This window comes from Juglans regia, chromosome 4 (genome assembly GCF_001411555.2).
Source record: "Juglans regia cultivar Chandler chromosome 4, Walnut 2.0, whole genome shotgun sequence".
Classification (NCBI taxonomy): domain Eukaryota; kingdom Viridiplantae; phylum Streptophyta; class Magnoliopsida; order Fagales; family Juglandaceae; genus Juglans; species Juglans regia.
In genome coordinates, this window is record NC_049904.1 from 22,815,883 (window position 1) to 22,841,092 (window position 25,210).

At 37.5% G+C, this 25,210-nt stretch overlaps 2 pseudogenes; both read left to right on the forward strand.

The window, feature by feature from the left end:
- Positions 1 to 23,453, forward strand: part of LOC118348205 — a 46,865-nt pseudogene extending 23,412 nt beyond the window's left edge.
- LOC108987482 lies at positions 2,836 to 23,742 on the forward strand (annotated as a pseudogene).
- Positions 23,743 to 25,210: the final 1,468 nt, after the last annotated feature.

A 25,210-nucleotide genomic window follows, 5' to 3' on the forward strand; every position in this document is an offset into this window, starting at 1 on the left:
GGGAGAAGAGACAGACTACAGCAGGTGGGTCGCTCAGTGCTCCATTACATTTTTTTTGAAAGAGTGGATTCACACGCAGAGGGGAGAAGAGCTAGACGAGAAGGGGAGATGAAGTAGTGAAGCCGATGGTTCTTCCTCTCTTTCGATCATGTTTTCTTCTCTCTCTCTCTCTTTTTTCTCCTTTTCAAAAGGGCATTTGGTAAAACAATCCACCTCAGCACTGGGTACGCGATTGGTGTGCCATTTTGCCTGTACCTAGAAGAACTGTTCATTAAATTCATTTCATGTCAGCACTTCGGTGCAAATCGGTGCGCATAACCACCTGCCTTAAGACTTTTCCTTTTCAAAAGGGCATCTGGTAAAGCAATCCACCTCAGCACTGGGTACACGATTGGTGCGCCATTTTGCCTGTACCTAGAAGAACTGTTCATTAAATTCATTTCATGTCAGCACTTCGGTGCAAATCGTTGCGCATAATCGCCTGCCTTAAGACTTTTCCTTTTCAAAATGGCATCTGGTAAAACAATCCACCTCAGCACTGGGTACGCGATTGGTGCGCCATTTTGCCTGTACCTAGAAGAACTGTTGATTAGCATAGTCTGATATCATGTGTTAGCCAATTGACAATTGACATGTGTTATTCCCAATTGCAACGAAGAAACGAGAGTTCTCTAAACTAAAGTTCTCCAATAAAGATGGAAAATGCTATGGGTACCAACCTTCTCTTAACCCGGCTAGCATGACTCCTCATGCTACTTGTCCATTTTGACAGTTCATCTCAACACTTAACGCGACAAGACTCCATTCATAACCACGTCTTATGTCACGTCATACAGCTCGAGACTATCCCCAAGCTACACCGTGACCTTGTTGCGTCACCCAACATCTTGCCACGTAAATTCCTAACTCATTATGAGTACGGTTCCTCACGTACTCCCGACACATCATGACATCTCGTCACGTTCCCATTACACCATTCCTACACTATCACTTCACCCATCGCAAGCATGACTGCCAATAACCACGTCACTAAGTGACGTTGCCCAGTCATGCTTTCCTTGCTCACTCTTACACTTGTCATTCTACTTCACCCGTAATTCCAGTCATAAGTCCAACACGGTGACACTTGTCACCTCAGACTACAGGCTACACCACAATTACTTCGGAACACCGTTCCACAGTTCCCGACACTACTCACCACGTTCTACGCCCATCAACCATTCAACCATCCTTATCTCTGCGACACGCCACATGGTGTATCGTTGCACCTCATGGAGTACACTCCACGCATACTCCCTTCACACATGTTACGACCAATCACCACTATGGCGTACACGCCATATGGTGCATCACTTCACAACATGGAATATACTCCGCGTGTACTCCCCTCATACATACCACGTCATATTACCATTATGGCATACACGCTATATGGTGCATCAATCTGGCATACAGAGTACATTCCATATGTACTCCCTTTACACACACCACGCCACATCACCATTATGATATATTCACCATGTGGTGCATCATTCCACCATATGGAGTACACTCCGCGTGTACTCCCCTCATATATACCACGCCGCATCACCATTTTGGCGTACCCACTATATGGTGCATCATTCCGCCATACGGAGTACATTCCACATGTACTCCCTTCATACACATCACGCCACACAGAGTATACTCAGCGTGTACTCTTCCCATTCCACATACATCGCATCACCCATACAGTACAAGCTCCATAACCACATTATGTAGCACAGTCCACAACACTTCACAACACATTACGCATACAAGCCCAACACTTCGCTACACAGCACATCACCTCTCCACACTGCACAGATATGCCCAACACTTCATTACACAGCACCACATCACAATATCACAACTCCACAATACCAACAGCACAGTCCACAACCTAGTCAACTAATCAATATCTAACATAATAACAAGGGATAGAGAGTTATACCATCGACGGGATAACCCGTGCGTTGCTCGTTGACCGTCACGGTCGAAGACGTTGGAAGGGTCGTACGTGGTGGCTAAACCGCATACGGGGACCGTTTAGGCATTTGGATAGCTAGGTGTGGTCTTGGAAGTGCTCGTGGTAGTCTTGGAGTGGTGACAAGGAGCATAACACGGCGGATCTAGCAGTGTACAGTGGTGATTAGCCACGCGCAGTGGCTGTCCATCACATGCAGTGACTAACCACCACTCAAAGTGGTGGTTTGGAGCTAGGGTTCAGCTAAGGGAGGTGCGGTGGAGCTCATGGTGGCACTGGGGTGGCGCCACGGTGGAGGAAGGAGGGAATGACTGTGTAAGAAGGGGGAGAAGCCCTTGAGAGAGTGAGGGAGAGTGTGCGTGCATGGATGTCAGATCGGGGCCAAGGGTGGTCGGGATGGCTTGGTGGTGGCTTGAGGACTGAAGGTGGCGGTTACACGCCGTGGGTGGCGATGCACGCTGTGGAGGGTGTAAAACCTGTGCGGAGGAGGAGCCTCAAGCGGTGGATCAATGGGAGGCTATGGGCCTCCGGTCATGTGGAGGAGGAAGGGGGAGATCGCGACAGTGCTTGGAGACCATGGGTGGCCGTGTACTGCGGCACACGATGGTGAACAGGTAAGGAACCCGTGTGATAACCCGTTTCGGAAAGAGAGGGAGAGAGCTGCCGTGAAGGGTTGGGTTCGATGGGGCTATCGCCGATGATGGCTAGAGGTGCGCTGGTGGCCAGCGGCGGGGCTGCAAAGGCGGCGTTAGGCTATGCGAAGTGAGGAAACCGACAGGAGAGAGTTGCTCGCGTGGGGGAAGGGGAAGCTGCCGCGCGGGACAACGACGATGGGGGATGTCGGCGGTGGTGGAGGGGAGAGCTGCCGATGCACGGCGGCGCCCGGCTGTGGGATGGAGCATCAGGCGAGAGAGACGCAGCGTACTGTGTACGCTTGAGGGAGAGGGAGGAGAGAGAGAGAGCTGGGGAAAAGTGAGGGAGAAAGGGAGGGGTCTGGGTATTTAACCCAGTCCCTTCGTCTGGGATCCAAGTAACGATCTAACGATGGATCTCAAATATTGATTTGAAAATGCGTAAAATATTAACTTAATTAAAAATACTTAGAGGAATTAAGGTAGAATATTATTTTAAACTAACTTTAATTTATAAAATAATATTCCTTCATCATTAATAAAATGATGAAGTCTCACTTAACATATTAAAGAGAATAAAACCATTTAATTAATAAAAGCTTTCAACATAATCTAAACCACATAATATCTTAAATAGTTGAAATCATTTTAATAATGATATTAAAATGATTTCTAACAATTATAATATTTTTAGAACTCTTCAAGAATATTAGAATTATCCTACTTAAAATCAAGTTTAGTTCAATAACACTGGAAATATTCTTTATAATATTCCAGCACATTTAAAACACTGGGCGTGCCCTAGAAGCCGCACGACATCTTTTGAAGCACGTCATCGTGGTTCGGCACGCATGACGAGTCTCGCAGTCGCTGGATAGAAGGGGCAGATAAATCACATAATTTATGCCCTCAGGATTTACTTACGTCATAAAGAAGGAACGTACGTTAGAAAGAGGGAAGTGAACAATTTAATTTTGGAAACTGCGTTTTATATGGAGTGAATATGTTATCTATCTAAAGAAATCCTCGAATATATTTTTTGTACAATTTATTTATTTATTTACTGTTAATTGTTTTGTTATAGATCTTTTGTATCTATGAAAGAGTCCCCAAACACATCTTCTATCTTTTGCAAACAGAACTTCGAGAGTTCAATTCTTTTCGATAGATTTGGCCGTAATGTTGAAAAGAAAAATCAAAACTTTTCTGTTCCTTACTCTATAGATGGCTTTGCTTCTAAATTTTATTTCGGAAATTTTAATTAATTAATGTTGACTCATTATTCCATTTATATACTTTGTCAGCTTTATTGATCCAACGACCAAAATTCCATATACAAGGGAGTTTTGATGGATAATGATTATTTTCTTATAAAAAGTTTTTTTCTTTTTTTCTTTTTTGGGGTTTGTGGATTATGTCAATCCAGAAAACTTGTTGAATGTCACAAGATGGAGCTATTTTATTTGTATATATAAACTGGACCCTATATTATTATTTTCCCCCTTCTTTTTTTTTTCCCCCTAATAACTCCCTCTGCTCTTTGTGTAGGTATGCTGTTGTTTTTGGCGCTTTTGTTGCACGGATGGCATGTTTGGTTGGAATTGACTTCAGTGCAAAACTTATGGCTTCTCTTGCTCTATGTTTTGAGGTGATCAAACTGTCATTATTGCTAGTTGTTCCCTACAAAATTCTTTGACTACTTATAAAAAAAATTAGAAAAATATACTGTGAAAAATTATGTTTTTTTACCCAGGATGAATACCACAAAGAAGACACTCTTTCTTTGCGAAATCTCTCTCTTCTGCTATCCTATTTGTACATATTTGGAGTTTGCTCAAGGTAAATAACTTCTGTTAACTTGGACTCTTACTCTGTAAAATTATCACGACAAGAGGTGAAAAAAAAATCAGTACATGTGAAGATACATGCTTCAATTTGAAGGCAGAGTTAATCCTATGATGAACACATGCACAGATGTGATGTACATACTGTAAATATCAGTTCCTTTACATTCAAATTTTTTGTAAGAGATGAAGCTATATATTCTATGATAGCTCTGAAATTGCTTCAACTCCCTTCAAAAGAAAAGAGTGTATTGGGACATTGTGTTTTTGTTGAAATGAAAGCAGTTTTCTTTATGATATTATGGCGTGATTTGTCCATGTTTTGGGCATATATCCTGCATCAGGAATGTGATACCCCATATGATAAGGATAAGGGTAGGTGGTGTGTGGAATCCCGCATTGCTTGGGAAGGAGAAGTTCTTGCTCTTTATAATGTTCTAACGGAGCTCAAATTGTATCATTGACTAGTCCTTTTGGAGTATGGGCCATATGATTTGGGCCTTTCATTTGGGTGTTACAAGGAACAACATGAGTGATTGAATCCCTAACTTGAGCTATCTAAATTGCAGTAGTTGCTTGATGAGTGATGTGTCCTTGTGCAGAAGTTTCACTGTCTGTTTCAGTTAGTGTGCCTTAAATTTTTGTACAGTATGTAACAATCCTTTCTAATAGCTATATTTTTGACGATTCGTCTCAGTGAGTTGATATATGGCTTTTTGATAGTGTTGAGCAAGCGATTAATGGAGATAGATGTCTCAACCATCTTGACAACTTTGCAATGTAAGCCCCTTTAAACTTTTGATATTTGGTCTTTGCGTATGTGGATTTTTTGGCTTTTATACCTTGTTATCAGAATTCTATCAACTTTAAACTTCAAGGGGGTCCATTTTTAGTAAGTCTTGCATATCAAGCACTTTATATGGTTTTTTTGTGCTTAAAATCGGCATCATGTATATTTCCAAACCATTTATTGTTTGCAAATGGGATCCATTTTTTGGCAAGTGCTTGCATGTCTCACATTTTATATAATATCGATTTTGTGCTTAAAATCAACATCATGATATATATCCAATAACCAGGTATTATTGTTTGCTTTGTTTTGTTTGCATGCTCTAGTGTTTGCATTCTATATTTTATGATAGCATGAAGTTATTGTTCTATCTTTTGTAATTGCGTGATGGCATTAGCAACTCGTCTGATTTGAACTACTATTAACTGCACAGGCTGTGGAATGAAAATAAGGAGTGATGATCCTTCTGCAATGAAAAATTTTATTCTCAGTATTCAGAATAGGGCAAATGAGTTGAAAGCTTCTTCTGGAGATGGCCAACAAAATATAAATAGCAAGAGAGTAAGTGTAACATCCCGATCCTATATCATTAGAGACAATTTCACGAATATTTTATTAGGTTTGATAATTAGGTTATTATTATTATTATTATTATTATCAGATTTTACGTTTGTTATTTTTAATAGGATTATTATTTATATTATTGGATTAAGTGAAATATTTTTATGGCATCCAAGCCCATGAAGTCAGGAATCAGTTTCCTCGTTAGACTCGTTCCATTTTCGTGCTCATGCACGTACGTCTTTTCTTCTTATTCATTAGGGTTTCATGGGTCTATATATAGAACTCGTTCATTATAGACGTACATGTCTTCAACCTAGAGCTAGGGTTGCCGCAGCCACTGCATGCAAACCATCTGCACGACATCAATGGCCTCCTTCCCCAAACCTGGCCATCCACACGGCAACCACCGTGCCTCCCTGTCCAGAAACCAGCCGCGACAACTCCACGCCACCACCAGCCACCACAGAAGATAGCAGACCATCCTCAGCAGCCAAGGCACGCCGCAACAGCAACGGACGTGGAGAAGCCTCTGCTTCTCTTCCACGGTAACGACCACACGGACGCACCTCTGTCTAACACTCCCAAAAACAGAGCATCCCGATAGTCCGAAACCACCATCACCCACGTTCCTCCACAGCGACTCCACCACCGCCCAGAACATGCCGACGCCGCCACCACTTTCAGATCACGCCGGTGCCAGCTCATGGACCGCCACTTCCGAGAAACCAACTTAACCACGTTGCGGCCTATTGCACCTGTAGCCGAGCACCTCGACGCTACCAGTTCAGATTATTCTGCCGATCACCCCAGGACGTCGGTGCACCACCCACGGTGCCAGAAATCGCCGACCAGCTCTTCTCCGTGGCACCTACTCCATCTCGGTTGGCCTACGACCCTCAGCCACCCAGCTCTGTACGTGCGCCTCCCTCCCTCTCGGTTGCACTGCCGCATGGTTCACTTACTTCGGCATCGCACCACCACAGACGAGCCCCCAGTCGCGACGCCGTGACCCCCGCCAGCAACCCAGAACCGCCGCACGTCAGCCTCTCTCTCAGTCTCAAGTTTCGAAGTATTATTCAAGAAGAAGCGCATCGAGGTAAGTAAATTTGATCATAAATTAGGATCATCACAGTTAGCTTATATGTATGTATTATTCAAGTCAGTTCTTTGATAGCCATTATTTATGAACCGCTCATGTCATATGCAAGCATGTCATCCAGCATAGCATACGATCATGTCATTCCTCATCACGTTTAAATTCAGAAATTATGATTTATGTATGTAATATGTCATGCATCTCATGTGTATAAGACACGTAAGCCATCTTAATTTCAAGCGTAAGATAAGTTCAGATCAGTTAATAAGATGGTCATTCAGATGCATGGTACCAATGCAGTTCAGTTTCAGGGTGGTGTGCAAGCCACGAACATAGTCGTGGACCACCATAGTATGCCATAATACTATCAGCAGTTCCCCTTGCTGCAGCAGGATGTGGGGCTGGTGCATAACCTTGCACACAGGGTTAAGTGTGTTGGCCAGTCAGATAAATCAGTCAGTTAGTTCAGATAAACCAGTCATACATAGCATAAGCATCAGCATGAATAGTCATTAATTTTAAGCTCAGCATGAAAGTTCTTATGAAAATCTTATGTTTATTACGTTTTCGTTATGATAGATTTCTTACTGAGTCATCGACTCATTTTAGTTTATTTTCATGTTTTTAACCACCCAGGTGAAGATGATAATTACGAGCAGGCAGGCCAGGAGTAGAAGGAGCATTTTAGTTTTGTTCAGACTTTCTAAAATAAAATGTGTCTTTTATGACGAATTTATTCAATTTATTCCTTTAATATTTTTGGGAAGACATTTTTATTAGACCTTTTATTTCATAATAAATTACTTCAGTTTATTTTTCAATTATGAAATTAGAGAATCGCTTGCCGGGTTTATTTTCATGAAAAATACGTGACACACCTAGCCTACAGGTTACATTAAGTTTATTAAACGTTTAGCATTATTATGAATTCTTCACCTTTTTTTTTTTTTTGTTTCATAATTGCAGAGATTGTAATTGGTGATGCTTGCAGATGGAATTCATGCTTGAAACCATATGTGACATCAAGAACAACAAGATAAGGCCAGAAGAGGATCCCGCTCATCACACCCGGATAAAGAAATGGCTACAAAAGGTCTTTCTAGTTAATAGTTTCATTCTTTTAACATTTAGTTCAGCATATTTTTCTAGAATATTTTATTACTCTATGTTATTTTTGTAATGGGACTTGGGAGGATAGGTTTTGGTTTGAGAAGGCTTGACTTTTAACTTTTAAGGGGCTACCACTGGTGTCGCGGTGGGAGATTGTCTCTGAGATCAAATCATAGATCCAATTACAATGTTAAGACTGTAAAGAGTTCAAATAGTACCTGTTAATTTTCTTGAAATGATAAATATTATTCCTAGTAATAGCAAGTTGCAGTAAAAAAGCACAATAAGGGGTGCATCCTATTTATTACTCATTTTAAGATAGATTGATTTTAAGAGAAGCACCCAAGTAATATACATTGTAGTTTCAAGACAACAGTGAACATGTTTTGGTTCATACATTGACTATAATAGCTTGGTACCGAAACCTTATAAATGATTATGAACTTCATTGTGTACATAATTTGGGGGGGAAAAAAAATGTGTTGGGATCTACCAAACAAATTGTAAGATGGTAGTTTGTATGCATTGGGTATTTTGAAATCTTTTGTTTTTCCTCTACTTAAATACACATCTTATCATAAAATTTCTTTGCGCTAATGGTGTCATTTTGTCTCAATTTAGCTAGGAGTTTTAATTTATAGTTCTTTCTTCTTTTGTTTCTTGTACTTTGCTTCGTTTTTTTTTTTTTTTTTGCTTCTGATTAATTTTTAACATTGACCACTTTTGTCATTACATTAGTCATAGCTGTCATGTTTTACTTGGTACATAAATATGTTTTTGCTCCTTCCCCATGATTATTGTCTCTCCTTAAAATCCATGAGGTTGCTCTCTCTTTGAAACTTCGTTTTTGCACGCCAATGTAAAATTGTGAGTTATATGGTCTCATCTTGAAGTTTACCTCTTCCTGACAAAAAAAAAAAAAACTTCTCTCCCGGTGCCAATAACGACACCCGGTGCCAATAAAAAAAAAAATCAAAGTTGTAAAAATTAGTTGTAAATGGGTTGTTAGTGCGAACCTTGGTCATGGTGGTATGCTTCCTCCAAGTCTAAGGTTTGAACCCTTGGGTTCAAACAATTTCTAGGGTCCATCGAATAGAATTCTAATTGCCCGGGGTGCACTTGCAGTAAACTCCTCATCAAGAGCTTGTGTATCCCTGGGATTAGTTGGGGACTTGTTCCCGGATGCCCAGAACCAAAAAGAAGTGTATCATTACTCTAGGCGTGAAAGTATGACTAGGAATAGGGATAGCTCATGGAAACTCAAGATAATCTAAATTTATTTTAACATTTTGCTTTTCGAAATAATAAGTGTCAGATTTGATTTAGGAAGACAGTTCAATTTTTCATTATCTTTTTGTATGACATTGAGTCCTTGGTTACTCTTTATTTTCCAGTTAAGGGTAGAAGATGTTTTAATTGATCCTGAGAAGAAGGGCCAATGGTGATTGTCTGGTGACATGGCTTCCACAGTGGACAATGTTAAAGAAGTTGCCAGCAATATAGACAAAGAGATTCTTGAAGCCCAAAAAATGCTGCAGCTTGCTGCTGCACAGAGGATGAACACAGATGCCAGAAGGGCGATCTTTTGTATAGTAATGAGTGGGTTGGACTACATTGATACATTTGAGAAGCTTCTAAGGTTGGATTTACATGGAAAGCAGGTGGGTGCCTTGTGGTTTTCTCCTTATTTTGACAACTATATTTAATTTTTTAATTGTTAATTTTCACATATATTCACAGGACAGAGAGATCATGCGTGTTCTTGTAGAATGCTGTTTACAGGAGAAAGTATTTAAGTATTACACTGTTCTCGCTTCCAAGTTGTGTGAGCATGACAAAAACCACAAGTTCACTTTACAGGTGTTCTCTCTCTCCTTTTATTTATTTATTTATTTTTATTTTGGTGACTTTAGAATGAGATTTTTGGTAAAGCATGGCCAGAAATTTTGTTTTTTAAATTCAAACACATGGTTTGTCAAGTAAATTCACATGTTCCATACCTTAGGTATGCTTTCTTTCTGATTTTTTGATAATTAATTGAAAAATATTATATCAGCTGATTTTGACAATTACATAATCTTGTGAAAATATCAAGGGCCATTCATTTGACCTTTTGTTTTTTCTTATTTTTGTTTCGTTGCTAAATCGCTGTTTGTTATAAATTTTACGATCTTCTAAAGGCTACCATTGTTTTTATTCAGTGATTTTATTTGAGTAATATTTCTTGGGAGACTTTGCCTGGTTGTGGCATCAACCCTGGAATTTGAGTTTGAACTAGGTTTGAATTGGAAATTGCTGGCCAAATAGCTTCTGGCTACTTGTAGAGATGATGAGATACTGCAGAATTTTTGGTTGTGGTTATAGCATGTCTAAGTGATTTTTGGTCCTTGCTTTAAGTGATAATCATCTTATAGACTCAAGGGTTATTATGTGCAATGCAATTGTAAAAGACAATGAATACTTACATTATTTTGGTATATATATATTTCTGAGCAATGCAACCGAGGTCGGAAAATGCTTCCTAGGACTAAAGTAGGTGGATCTATTACCTTGTTGAACACTCTGATTATGTTACTGGAAGCTCATGCCTTTGGTCAACCACATTTACACACCACATAGATATCTATGGAGAAATGTTGGTGATAGTCCTTGTATATTTCTTATGCCTTGGATGAAGGATTGAGTATTATTGTCAAAGAGGATGCAGAAATGAAATTTTTTATTGGTAGTAGATAATTAAATCGTCAGCTTGAATTTACATGGCAGTACAGGAGGGGCTTTTTAAGACAGGGCAGGGCAAGTTTTATGAATCAATTTGGTTTTATTGCATCTGAATCTGGCTTCAACTTTTATCACACACAAATGGAGAGTGGCTTAGTGGATATTTGGATATTATTTGTTTGAATTTCAGTTAATTTGTTAATTTTAGCTGAATAACGAGTATATAGATGTCAAAACCATTCTCTTTCATTAGGACTTCTACATTACTCTGATTTATTGCATACATCATCGAAGTAAATGATGTAGCTGGAATTGTTATTTCTAAATCACAAGAAAACCTTGCATTTTTTTTTATAAGTAGAAAACCTTGCATTTTAAAAGAGTGATGTTATTGGCCTTCCTTTTAGTGTTCATATGTGGGATACAGCAAACTGGACACTAAGTTGGTTCTTTTTCTTAGAGGACTTTGGAGGAACATCGACTAAAGGTAGGTTTGGGGGGTGGGATGAGACATAAAATTCTCATCTCATTTCATCTCATCATTACACTTTTTTCAAATTCTCATATAAAATATAATAAACAATTCAACTTTTTCAAATCCCAATACAATAATAACACTAAAACATAATATTTTAAATACTAAAACAAAACACAAAATTCTCATCTCACTCTCCAAACCTGCCCTTAAGGTTTCCTTATTTCTCCTGGGGAGAAGGACAAGTTTAAGGGGTGAAGAATATTAATTATAACCTAGGGCACGTTTGGCCTGTGGAGTAGAGGCTAGAAGCAAATAGGTATTCATGTGGAATAACAACAAAGTAGAAGCAATAGATATTCCTTTCATGTTGGGGGACCCCTTACTTTGCGGTAGAGGCCCCACTTAAGAGGGTGGAAGTGGATCCCTTGCTTTTCTCTTTTTCTCTTTCATTTTTCATTTCCACCCTTCACTACAAGAAATTATTATTATTATTATTATTTTAGATTGTAAAACTTGTCTTCTACATATGAAGAACTTGTCCCACATTGCATTATGCATCTTAAAATCAAATAATAATAAAATATTCATTATTTTATAATTTTTTTTTTTTATAATTTTTTTCCTATAAATCTGGTTTGTGCATCTAGATGGTATAGTCTAATAAATTCAAGTCAAATTACACTACGTGAAGGCAAAAAAACTCAATATACCATCCAGCTCAAATAAATCCAACTCCAAGTCCAATAAATTTCATACAAATTCATAACTTAATATAATGTAATTCTATACAAATTCAACTATCCAAATAAATTACATACAAATTCAACTGCCCCAAAATAAATTCCATACACATTCAACTTCCAACCAAAAGAAATTTCATACACATTTATCCTTAAACCTCATGTATCAAAATCAACTTAATAGAAAATCCACAAAGTTGATTTTAATACAATTTGAACTACTTCAAGTTGGACTTGGTAGCTCCATATGTCAACCAGCAGCTCCACAGCAGCCCAGCTCCACAGCACCTCCACAGCAGCCCAGCTCCTTCCCACAGCACCTCAACAAAAAAATGATGCAATTTGGTGTAACCACAGTACAAAAATTACCCAAAATATGTCACCACAATCAAAACAATTACAAAATATCATCGTACAAACATACTACTATGTACGAGATATAGCCTTATTCCTTTGTTCCTCAATGATCTCCGTTTGAAGATTATGGAAATATTCTTGCTACAAACCTTTCATGGAATCAATATCCAAGTTCATAATTTTCATATCAGTTTTTCTCTTTTTAAGAGCTACTAAGTCAGATCTCTCTCTTTCAGTCTTAATTTCCAACTTAAGTTTTCTCTTCTTAAGAAGTAGTAACTCAGATCTTTCATTCTCATACTTCAATTGCGAATCTCTTTTCTCCATCATAGAAGTCCTCCTATCATCTTTCATTTGGTTTAAGGCCTCATTAATTACTATATTTTGTCTTTCGTTACACTTTCTTTCTTTTTCTCTTATTTTTTCAACCTTCTTGCCCATAGGTCTCTCACAATCGACGGACACATTTTCCATGTCTTCCCCTAAAGGTATTGAGTTTAGAGTAATACCTGAACTTGTCCCATTTTTTTTTCTTTTTATGAGGTCCATGTGTGTTGTCATTTCGGTTGGTGCCTCAATAAATTCCAACAATGATCCATGTTAAAGTTAAGTTTTTGGTTCTCTTTGTACAAGATTTTTGCCTTATCAATCTACAAAATAGTGGAACAAGATACAATTAAAAACATTGCAAATACGTAATAATTAGAACCACAAAACATAAGAAAAAACATTATACCTTGTCTTGCTCGATTGCACCGCTTGGATGCATTCCTTCAACTTGGGCTAAGCTACCACAGAATTTATTGACGCATTTTTGAATGATTGACCACCGATTGGTAAAGGAGGGTATAGACCGGTCTTGACAATTAGGTTTTTTAAATGTGTGGTAGTAGTCATAAATTCTACTCCACATTTGTGTAGACGATTGATTAGTCCCCCGTATGGAGTCCATACTAATGTTAAGCCAAGCTGAAACGAGGAGAATATCTTCCTCTATAGTAAATGACACACCCCGTTGGGATTTTTATTTCCTTTTTACCCGTTGGGGTTGTGTCGCTTGAACATCAACACTTGCACTGCCCATAGGGGGGTTGTTAATATGACCTTCACCACTTTCCAACAGTGTAGTGAAGAAGGAATCATCATCAATTAAACAGTTCATCCTTTAATAAAATATTGAAAGATAAAATGTTACTAAAACTACCTCAATAGACGAAGTATGTATGCAACATGGAAAAAACAAAATACATGGAAAAAACTATATATGTATGCAGTGCACATGGGAAAAACAAATCTGTCTAAAGGCATACATGCCTGCTGACTTAATGGTTTGATAAATATACAATCCAAATCAAGAAAAAGGGCAGAGACCATAAGCACTGTTTTAAGCAAAATCAATCTTTTAAGCAAAACTACAAGTCTACAAGTGAATATGTATTTCAAACCCACAAGCCTACAAGCAAAACCACATGTCTACAACCAAAATAATGCATTTCAATTTTTGAGATTTTGAAAATAAACCCAGTATCATAATTGCTGCTCCTCTTATCTTCCTTTTTAATGTGGATATGTATTCTATTGAAAATGAGACAGATTTTCATGAGCTAAATTAATCTTTGGGCAGATACAAGATAAAAAAGAGACCTAACTATTCATGAGCTTGAGATTACCAAACTGAGATTAAAAAAGAGACCTAAGATAAAAAAAGACAAATTACCAAACTGACTCACTTCCGCATGATAGCATGAGATTTTTGTCCTGTTCATGAGATATTCTTTGGTAGAATATCTGTTCATGCAATATCAATTGATACCTTTCTATTAATATTGCATTTTAGAAGATATATTCTACTTTCAATTTCAATGATTGGAGAATGGCACGAGTGCTGTGTTAGAATTTGTCATGTTTGAACTCAACCTGGTATTATACAGAGTAGTTTTCTTCATTTTGGCAATAAAAGGGTAGAGAACATAAGCAAATTATACAATTAGTGTAGGGGAAATCACAGCATATATAACACTTGCAAACATAAGCAAATCATACCAATTATACCAATCTCGGTTCAATATAAGGAAAAATCACACAAAAAATCCTAAAAAAATTCTAATCATGGGAAATCACACAAAACAATTTGTGAAATCAAAACAAGTGGCTTGCACGAAATTACCTTTTCTAGGGTTTCCAAACAGCCGCACGAAATCGGGTATTGGGCGAGATAAGAGGTCGTCGTTGATGAAGGAACAGTCTCGTGGTGCACTTGAGCTGAGCTTTGGGCAATGGTGTAGCAGAGCAGAGAGAAGAGAGAGGAAGGGGGAAGACAGTGCAGCAGAAATGGGTTTGTCGAAGAGAAGAGAGCAAGAGAGAGCAAGAGAGAGACTATTCTTTGGTAAATCTGGCTTGTCGAAGAGAAGAGAGCAGAGAGAGCAAGAGAGAAGAATGAATCATACCAATCGTAAAGGAGAATGGGTCTGTCAAAGAGAAGAGAGCGAGAGAGCGAGAGAGAGGATGGAGAGCGAGAGAGAGGATGGAGGGTGACTTTCACGCGAGAGAGATGAGTCGTTCGGATAGAGAGAGAAAAAACATTATTTTTAATGTTTGAAGACTAAAACAATGCTTCTTCAAACTTGAAGAAGCACTTTTTATAGTTATGGATAAAAATGAAGATAGATACACCAATGTAGACGATTTTATAGATATATTCTTCAAATTTAAAAATGAAGATGAAGATAAAGAAGCCACTGCCAATGCTCAGCACTCTCATTGGATTAGCTAAAAACTAAATCCAATGAGTATTTAGCTATTAAAGAGTAAAATAAGCTCACATTGGATTAGTCAAATTCCAAATATTTGGAATTTAGCTATAGTGACTTTCAAAAGTTTTTTCAAATTTGAAGGTTACTGTACATACATCAAATACATATTTTATTAATTATTTCTCTCTCCCTTTCTTTCTATCACATATTTTATCACAATTAATATATTAATTTGACTTAGTGATATATTAATTTAATAAGAACATGATTATTAATTAACATATAATAAGTAGAATAGTAAAATATGATAAAATTAAATAAATTAATAATTAAAAAAATTAAATATTTTTGAAATTATTAATTATTCATTAATCTATAATAAATAAATGTATAATCTAATGTGGAGATTTAATGTGAATAACCAAAACCAAATTCATCTTATATTATTTTATTATTATATAATGAAAAAATAGATATTCCAATGTGGAGATTTATGTGAATGAAATAGTCAAAAGTCAAATTTCTCTTACATTCATCAAAATTTTCTTTTAACTTTGGCTAATCCAATGAGAGTGCTTTAAGTTGTTAAAAACCCGTTCTTCAAAGTGTCATTTTATACATGTCTCTTTCTCTCTCACACACACACACACGAAAATCTCAGGTGATTCTCATAGGAGATAGTCTCTTCATCTGTCTTTTCTAACTTTTAGTTTCTTGACACTAGTACTTCAAATTGGGTTATCCAAAATTCATCTTATGTATGTAAGTTTCGTTGGTGGATTGCATACAGTATTGGTTTTTTGATCTGTCTTTGTTGAGGCAAAGTTTTTGCGTTTGGGATAGATGATGGGATAACGGTCGTTTGTCGAAGTAGTAGTGGATGCCGTTCAATGTCACTAGGAAGGATGAGTGTTGCATACTAAATTTCCTTGGTGGAGACTGTCTTCGGTAGAGGAAAGAAGGGGGGTTGCGAAATCTCTTTGGGTGGGAAACACTGCTTGTGCTATGATGTTCCAATACCTCCAGTCAATTTCTGGCCTTGAAGAGTATGGGGGGAAGAAGCCAGAATGGTATGTTGATCATTCCAACTTGGAAGGCATTGAAGTCTTTTTACCATGGAGCTTTGAATGCTTGAAAATCTCTTCCAGAAGTTTATTGGCCACGGAAACTACAAAATGCATGTATGCAGGTTTGTAGTGAAGACTGGTAGAGCAGGGGAAATATTGGTCAAAGCTCTTAAGAATGGGAATATTAAGATGGGAAGAGTGTTGTATGTGGAGGCGGCTAAAGGCTGCTGATTGTTGCTATCTTTAACAAGCGCAATCTGGGCAACTCGAAAACTTTGTCGGTATAGCATGCAAGCAACAAAATAGGAATATTTCTAATTACCAGGTACAAAGGCTGTTGTAGAGATCCCTGCGATATGCCTGAGGAGGACATGGTGCCGGAAAGTGCAAAGGGCAATATTATTGAAGTTGGTTTAATGTGATGTTATTTTCCAGAAAACTCTTCATATTATGTTTAAGTTTACTAAGTTTAGTCTTTACTATTATTAGCTAATCTTGGAAGTTGTCTTTCTGATTTAAAGAAGTTGTGAGTCTCAATGTAAGTATATATATCAGATTAATGAGAAATGAAGAGGCAGAACATTCAGAATCAATCTTCACGTTGTAGATTGAAGTTTCTCTCAAAACTTACTCTGTTATCATCAACAATTGGTATCAGAGCAAACCAGGTTGATCTGAACGGTCGTTAATGGCTGCCTTTGGAGCAACTACATCAGTTCCCATCTTCAATGGTGAGAACTACGATTATTGGAGCATAAAGATGAAGACCTTTTTCTTATCTCAAGATCTCTGGGATGTAGTAGAAAAAGGAGTTGCAGTTCCTTCAGAAGGAGTCTCAAACTCTGCACAATATAAACAAGAAAGCACCAAGGATGCAAGGGCTTTGTTTATTCTGCAGCAAGCAGTGACTGAATCAATCTTTCCAAGATTGATGAGGGCCAATACTTCAAAGGGTGCGTGGGAAATCCTACAGTCATAATTCTAAAGAAATGCAAAGGTAAAAATAATCAAACTTCAAGGATTTAGAAGGGAGTTTGAAAATTTAAAAATGAAAGAATCTAAAGAGGTGAAAGAGTATTGCTCTAGATTAATTGAAATTGTTAATCAAATGCGTGCTCATGGTGAAGAGGTTGCTGATCAGAGGATCATTCAAAAAATTCTGATTAGTCTTCCAGAAAAATATGATCACATTGTTGCAGTAATTGAGGAATCGAAGGATCTACAAACCTTATCAGTTACTGAACTAATGGGATCACTTCAAGCTCATGAACAGAGAATAGCAAGAAGGAGTGATGGTTCCTTAGAGCATGCCTTTCAATCTAAAGTAACTTTGAAAAATAAGAAAGTGAAAGATTATGAGAAGAAGCCGCATAAAGATCAAAAGCACACAGATTACATTCAGAAAGAAGGAAGTGTAAAAGGGAAAGAAAAGCAAAATAAGTTTCCACCTTGTGGTATTTGTAAAAAAACAAATCATCTTGAGAAGAACTGTTATCATCTCGGGAAGCCTCAATGTTGGAATTGCAAGAAGTTTGGACATATGGAAAAAGATTGTAGATTAAAAAACAATCATCAAGCTCATTATTCTGAAGAAAAGGAAGAAAGTGAGCATCTGTTTTTTGCTTGCCAAGCTATTACAAAGAAGAAAAACTATGGTTCATTGACAGTGGGTGTAGCAACCACATGGCCTCAGATGAATGCATCTTCACTGATTTGGATCCCTCTGTTAAAACCAAAGTTAAGATGGGTAATGGAGATATGGTTGAATCCAAGGGAAAAGGCACAGTGGCCATCTCGACAAAGAAAGGTACAAAGTTTATTAAAGATGTATTACTTGTTCCTAGTCTTGATCAAAATCTGTTGAGTGTTGGTCAAATGATGGAAAATGATTATTCTTTATACTTTGAGAATAATCTGTGCAAAATATATGATGAAAAAAATAAAGTTGAACTTGCGGAGGTAAAAATGGGAAGAAGTAGGAATTTTCCTATTCGATGGAGCTTTCTTAAAGCTATGGTGGCAGCTGTGGAAGATACTATGTTATGGCACCAAAGATTCGGACACTACAATCTCAACTCCTTGAGATTGCTGCACCAGAAGGAGATGATGAGGGACTTACCTCTCTTAGAAAAAGAAGCACAAGTTTGTGAGGGATGCATGCTTGGGAAACAACACAGGTTACCCTTTCCTTCGGAAAGCAAATGGAGAGCTAAAGAAAAATTGGAGCTGGTTCACACTGATGTGTGTGGTCCAATGAGAACTTCAACTCACAATCAAAGTAGGTATTTCATTCTCTTCATAGATGATTTTACTTGAATGATGTGGGTATATTTTCTTCAAGAAAAATCTGAAGTTTTTGGAACTTTTAAAAAGTTTAAACTACTGGTTGAAAATCAGTCTGGTCATAAAATTAAGTCATTAAGGAGTGATCGAGGCACTGAGTATAACTCCAAAGAGTTTGACAAATTCTATGAAACAGAAGGGATTGAACATCAATTAACAGTAGCATATTCTCCCCAACAGAATGGAGTATCTGAGAGAAAGAATAGAACAGTTATGGAGATGGCAAGGTGCATGTTATTTGAGAAAAAGTTGCCTAAAGAATTTTGGGGTGAAGCAGTGAATACTGCTGTGTTTTTACTTAATCGAATACCAACAAGAGCAGTAGAAAATCATACACCTTATGAGGCATGGAGTGGAATAAAAGCCACTGCAAGTTTTCTAAGGGTGTTTGGTTCCATATGTTACATCCATGTTCCATCTCATAAAAGAAGTAAATTGGAAGAGAAAGCTGAGAAGGGTATTTTTGTGGGTTATAGCACCATTTCAAAAGGCTTTCGAATTTTTAACTTGAAAACTAAAAAACTTGTTGTTAGCCGAGATGTGAGGTTTAATGAGAATGCCTCTTGGGATTGGGAAGCTGAGAAGGCGGTTCAACAAAGTGTTGAGATACCACTTGTACCATCATCTGAGATAGAAGAAGAAATAGAGGAGGAAGTAAGTATTCCTCTGGAAAATGAAGCTGGAAGCCCCACAACAACCCAGCAGATTTCCTCCAATAGTGATGAAGAATCAACATCAGAATCTCCCATAAGAAGATCAAGATTACTGAGTGATGTTTATGAACATTGCAATTACACTTCTCTTGAACCAGGGAGTTTTGCAGCTGCATCAAAAGAAAGTGTGTGGCTGAAAGCTATGGAAGAGGAGATAAGAATGATTGAGAAAAATGAAACTTGGGAATTAGTGGCTCAACCTGCAGACAAGGAAATCATTGGAGTTAAATGGATTTACAAGACCAAGTTGAATCCCGATGGTTCAATACTGAAGCATAAAGCAAGACTTGTAGTTAAGGGCTATGTACAACAGCTAGGAATTGATTACAATGAAACTTTTGCTCCTGTTGCAAGAATGGACACTATAAGAGCACTTGTTGCACTTGCTGCTCAAAAGGGTTGGAAAATCTGGCAACTAGATGTAAAGTCAGCATTCTTAAATGGTATTCTAGAAGAAGAGGTATATGTCAATCAACCTGAGGGATTCATAAAGGAAGAAGGACAAGTTTACAGATTAAAAAAGGCATTGTATGGATTGAAACAGGCACCACGTGCCTGGTATGGAAGAATTGATAGTTACTTTACTGATCAAGGATTCAGGAGGAGTAAAAGTGAACCAACCTTGTATGTAAAGTCACAAAATAGTGCTGAAATGATCATTGTATCCTTGTATGTTGATGATCTTGTCTTTACAGGAAATAATGCAGAGATGATTAAAAAATTTAAAAAGGAAATGATGGCCAGTTTTGAGATGACTGACTTGGGAAAGATGCGCTATTTTCTCAGGATGGAAGTAAGCCAAGAAGAAGATGGAATCTTTTGTTCCCAAAAGAAATACACAGAAGATTTGTTGAAAAGGTTTAATATGACAGGTTGCAAGTCAGTTGCAACACCATTGATTCTTAATGAAAAGCTAAGAAAGGAAGATGGTGTCAAGAAAGTGGATGCATCAACCTATAGAAGCTTAGTGGGAAGTCTGCTTTATTTATGCAATTCCAAACCTGATATTCTATTTGCTACCAGTTTGCTTTCAAGATTTATGCAATGACCAAGTCAGATTCACTTTGGAACTGCTAAGAGAATTCTAAGGTACTTGCAAGGAACAATTGGTTTGGGCATGTGGTACAATAAATCTTCAGGAACAAAGCTGGTTGGCTTCACTGATAGTGACTGGGCAGGTTCTACAGATGACATGCGAAGTACTTCTGGTTACTGTTTTGGTCTTGGATTTGGTATGTTTTCATGGAGTTCAAAGAAACAAGGAAATGTAGCTCAATCCACAGCCGAGGCAGAGTATGTTGCTGCTGCTGGATCAGCAAACCAAGCCATATGGTTAAGAAGAATTCTAGAAGATATGGGGGAAAAACAGCAAGGTTCTACTGAGATTTTTTGTGACAATAAATCAACAATTGCCATTGCCAAGAATCCTATTCACCATAGTCGAACCAAGCATATAGCAATCAAGTACCATTTTTTGCATGAAGTGGAAGCAAATGGAGAAATTGAGTTAAAGTTTTGTCGCTCAGAAGAACAAATTGCTGACATTTTTACAAAAGCTCTTCCTAGAGACAAGTTTCAGTCCCTCAGATCTATGCTTGGAATATCTAAAAAATACATCAAGGAGGAGTATTGAAGTTGGTTTAATGTGATGTTATTTTCCAGAAAACTCTTCATATTATGTTTAAGTTTACTAAGTTTAGTCTTTACTATTATTAGCTAATATTGGAAGTTGTCTTTCTGATTTAAAGAAGTTGTGAGTCTCAATGTAAGTATATATATCAAATTAATGAGAAATGAAGAGGCAGAACATTCAGAATCAATCTTCACGTTGTAGATTGAAGTTTCTCTCAAAACATACTTTGTTTTCATTCTGTTATCATCAAAAAATATTGTGAACACCTTGGTTTCACTGAGAAGACAACTGGCTCTTTTAAATGAAAAAGGTGCAGTGTGCTTTAGACAAGGTGGATATGGGTTTGAAGCTTAACGAGCTAAATCTAAATGCAGGCCTGCTTACTCAAATTAATCAAGAAAGAAATACCCAGCTCACATTGTTTAAGAAGAAAGTCCTTAAAGAGTAATGTAATCCATGGGCAAGTAAACCAGAGGCTTTGGCTTGGGGTATTAAGTTTCACAATTATAATAAGTTGGGTCATCGGGCTTCTCAGTGGGATACATGACTAATGAAGAGCTTGTTTTGTCTCATCTTTTGTGATACCTATCTAGTTTATCTCCGTTGCATTGCGTTGTCAGTTTTGTGCTTTGAAGTTGTGTTGGGGTTGAGAATTAATTTGTACAAATCAAGATTAGTTCCAATTGTAGTGGATGATATCGAAGGATTGGCTCGTATCTTGGGATGGTCTTCTCTACCAATGAAGTACTTGAGCTTCGTTGGGAGCTCCCTAGAAGGCAAAATTTATCTGGGATGACATTTTTGGGAAATGGAGTGTCAAGTTGGCTAGGTGGAGCAGATTTGATTTATCCAAGGGTGGGCAGGGATCACTTTTAGAGTATGTTTTCTGATTTGCTAAATTTGCTATTTCTCATACCTGTTAGTTTTGTCCGTCGTCTTGAGAAACTTCAGCAGGATTTCATGTGGGGGGAGTTGGGATGAATTCAAGTACTGCCTTGTCAAGTGGTCAAGGATTTGTACTTGTCTTTCTTCAGGTCGCTTGGCGGGTTACAAATTTGTTATCGTACAACAAAACTCTTTTTGAGTGGGCCATCCAAGAACGTGCGGGGATTTTCATTGTTGGCTTTGATTTGAAGTGAAGGATGGGTCTAAGATCGGATTTTGGCACAATATATGGTGTGGAGACCAGCCCTTGAGGCTTGAAGATAGTTTTCCTGGCATGGTATAGTATCTTTTGCTGTAAAGAGGTGCCGGTAGCAGAAATTTTGTAGTTTTCTGCGAATATGGAGTATTACCTTTATTAGAGCAGCACTAGATTGGGAAGTAAATCTGATCTTTTCTCTCTTTGAGTGTACTATGTAGAGTAGAGGTGGAGTGGGTAACATTTGTTGGAGGAATTTTTGATCTAAAGTCTTTCTACCACGCACTTTTTCCTTGAGATGACCTCCCTTTTCCTTGGTAGAAGATTTGAGGAAATAATGCACCATCGTAGCTTCTTTGTTTGGTTGGCAATTTCAGTGAATCAACTGACTGTGTTGCATGTGTAAACAGGGTGAATAAACATCAATAATCTTTTGATTCATTGCAAGGTGTCTTGGAATTATGGGCATCAATGTTTTGCAAATTCAGGATTTATTGGGTCATGCCTCGACGGGTGGTCTTGTTGGAATAGTCTTGTTAGCGGTCATGGTGACTCTGAGATTTTAGTTTTCCTAATGTTTTACATGTTTCCTGACAAGTGATGTGTGTCAAAAAGTTACTGATGACATCATGTCGAATACATATTTAGGGTTCTATTCCTTATAATCAACTAACAAGTAAGAAAAGCTACGCATTCCAGCTTCTTCCACTCCCAGTGACAGCTATTCATTTCCCTAATGAAATATATTCCAAGTAGCAAATCAGATCCACTCTTAAGAGGATAGATATTCTTTTTCCTTTTTTTTTCTTGTGTGGTTTATTTATTTCTTTATCATTTTGAAAATGTAGTGCCCTTTCTATGTTCTTTTTCCTAAAATAATTTTTTTAATCTTGCTTTTACCTGCTGTAATTTCTCAGTTTTGCCTTTGGGACCACTTCAAAGAACTGGAGTCGATGCAGCATACTAGGTCATTGCACCTAGCAAAATTTGCAGCAAAGATGCTTGCTTCTTTCACCCTCTCCCTAGCAGTTTTGAAGTCTGTAGAATTGGGTGATATCAGGCAGCTCACCCCAAGACGGATTATGCACTTCCGAATGCTATTTGAGGCCCTTTTTGTGTATCCTGATAAAGCTCATATGGAACATATTCACCCGTGTGGCTGTCACCCCCCAGCTTGAAAGTCTTAGACATGGCATTGAGTTTTTCATCAGGGAGTACATTGTGAAAACCAATAAAGCCATCACAGAAAAATTTAGGGTTGTAAAGAGAGCCCTTAATAATGCTGAAGGAATCCTCACTTATGGCGGAGCCCTTAATAATAATAAAAAAAAAAAAAGTCAAGGTCACCTATCCAATAGTGACCATTTCCCAATTTTATTAAAAAAATCATCACTTATAGCGGAGGATTACCGTGGTAACAATAAACCAATTTTGTAGGTTAGAGTGCACTACATTCTAATTTTATCACCCCAACAAATTTTTGAATATGCCGACCTTTATGTGTACGACAGTTGAATTATTTAGAAGGATAGGATTATTATGCAGATGGTTTTCTTTCCTTTATCTTTGGCAAAGCATGGTATATAAAATTTTTTGTATTTACTCCACTCTCAAAGATGCTTATGCTCATTCTCATGTGTTGAGTGAGCTCTACAGTTGCCACCCAATTGAATCTTGTGTGTCAAATTTAATATTATACTGTGATAAACTTGAATGATGACTTAGATTCCAGGGAGGGATTGTGCATTAGGTTAAGACCCATTTCTCACTAACAAAAAAAATAACTGAATTTGTTAGATATCTTCTCTCTTTTCTAATTTGGTGCGAAGCCACATTGAAAAAGGGGGGAAAAATAACAAAAAGCCATTATAGCGGAATTACCCAGAACGGTTTGAACCCATGCATATTACAACAATTAGGGTTCGAGAAATCACACTCTCTATTGCAGGGCCGAGGCTTATTGCTCTTTCGAATTCCATTTTGTATTTCTCTCAACTCTTTTTAATGATACAATAAAGTAGAATAAAGCAAGGGTATCCCAGCAAAAAACATACAAAAGAGGAGGAAAAGAAAACAAGATGAAAAACAACAAAAGCTGCCCAACCCACGCTACTCTCTATCCCTCCTCATCCTCTTCCTCTCCCTCTCATCCAGTGAGTCTCTCTCTCCTCTCTGAATGAGACTTATCATGATGTTTACGAATGTCAAGGGATGAGGCATCGTGTAAGTAGGCTAATAAATCAGGTTGGAACTTAAGAATACAAAAATCTTCTGTTAAAATGAAAACTAAGTTACATATGAGTTATCATGTCTACATCCTAGGACAATAAGTTGGAACGTTGACTCAGCCACGTCAAATTTCTGGATGTTAGCCACAAGCATTCGGATGTTGACACTAAATAGGTTGTGTGTTGCAAAAATGTAATACTCGTGGTTGTAGTGGGATTTAAGGGGTTTAAAAGGTAGTTTTATACTATGAAATGAGAATTACTAACATTTATAAAATGTTTCTTTTCCTTCCTAGGGTAAAAGATCTTAAAATTAAAACTAGGGATATAATTGGTCTGGTTCAGTCTGGGAGGGGTCACGGACCAAAAACTTTGGTCTATCATTTTTGCCAGATCAAACCATTAGCTATTGGTCCGGTGGGTTCATTTAGTCCATGAACATTTTTGTTTTCCTCTTTTCTTTTTTTTAACAAAAAAATTAATACACAAAATTAATTAAATTAGTAAAACTAAAATTAAGTGATCTCTTTAACATTTTATATATGGTTAATGAATATTAAATAATTAACTTACACAAATACTATATAAAATAATATATTATATATAATATTAAAATATATATATACATTTGGTCCGTCTCGGTCCGGTCTAGTCCAAAAAAACCATACCCCGAAACGGACCAATAAAACTATCGGTTTTGGATCAATAGTCTTACACCCCTAATTAAAACTCAAGCATATTTTGAAAATTAAAAGAGTGTTTGCAGTTGTAATCATTTAATAAAATTACAAAGTCATTTTACCGTACATAAGTTCATATATTACATAAAAACATGCCTAGACTTCGATCTATTTTCCTCGAGCCATGTCCAACCCAGCCCGAGCAATAGGCAAGTAGGCCTATTTTTTATTGTAGGACTTGTCTGCCTATGGAAATTGTACTTGTAAATAGTAGTCAGACAACAAAGTGTATTCGATCGACCTTATTTGGGGTTT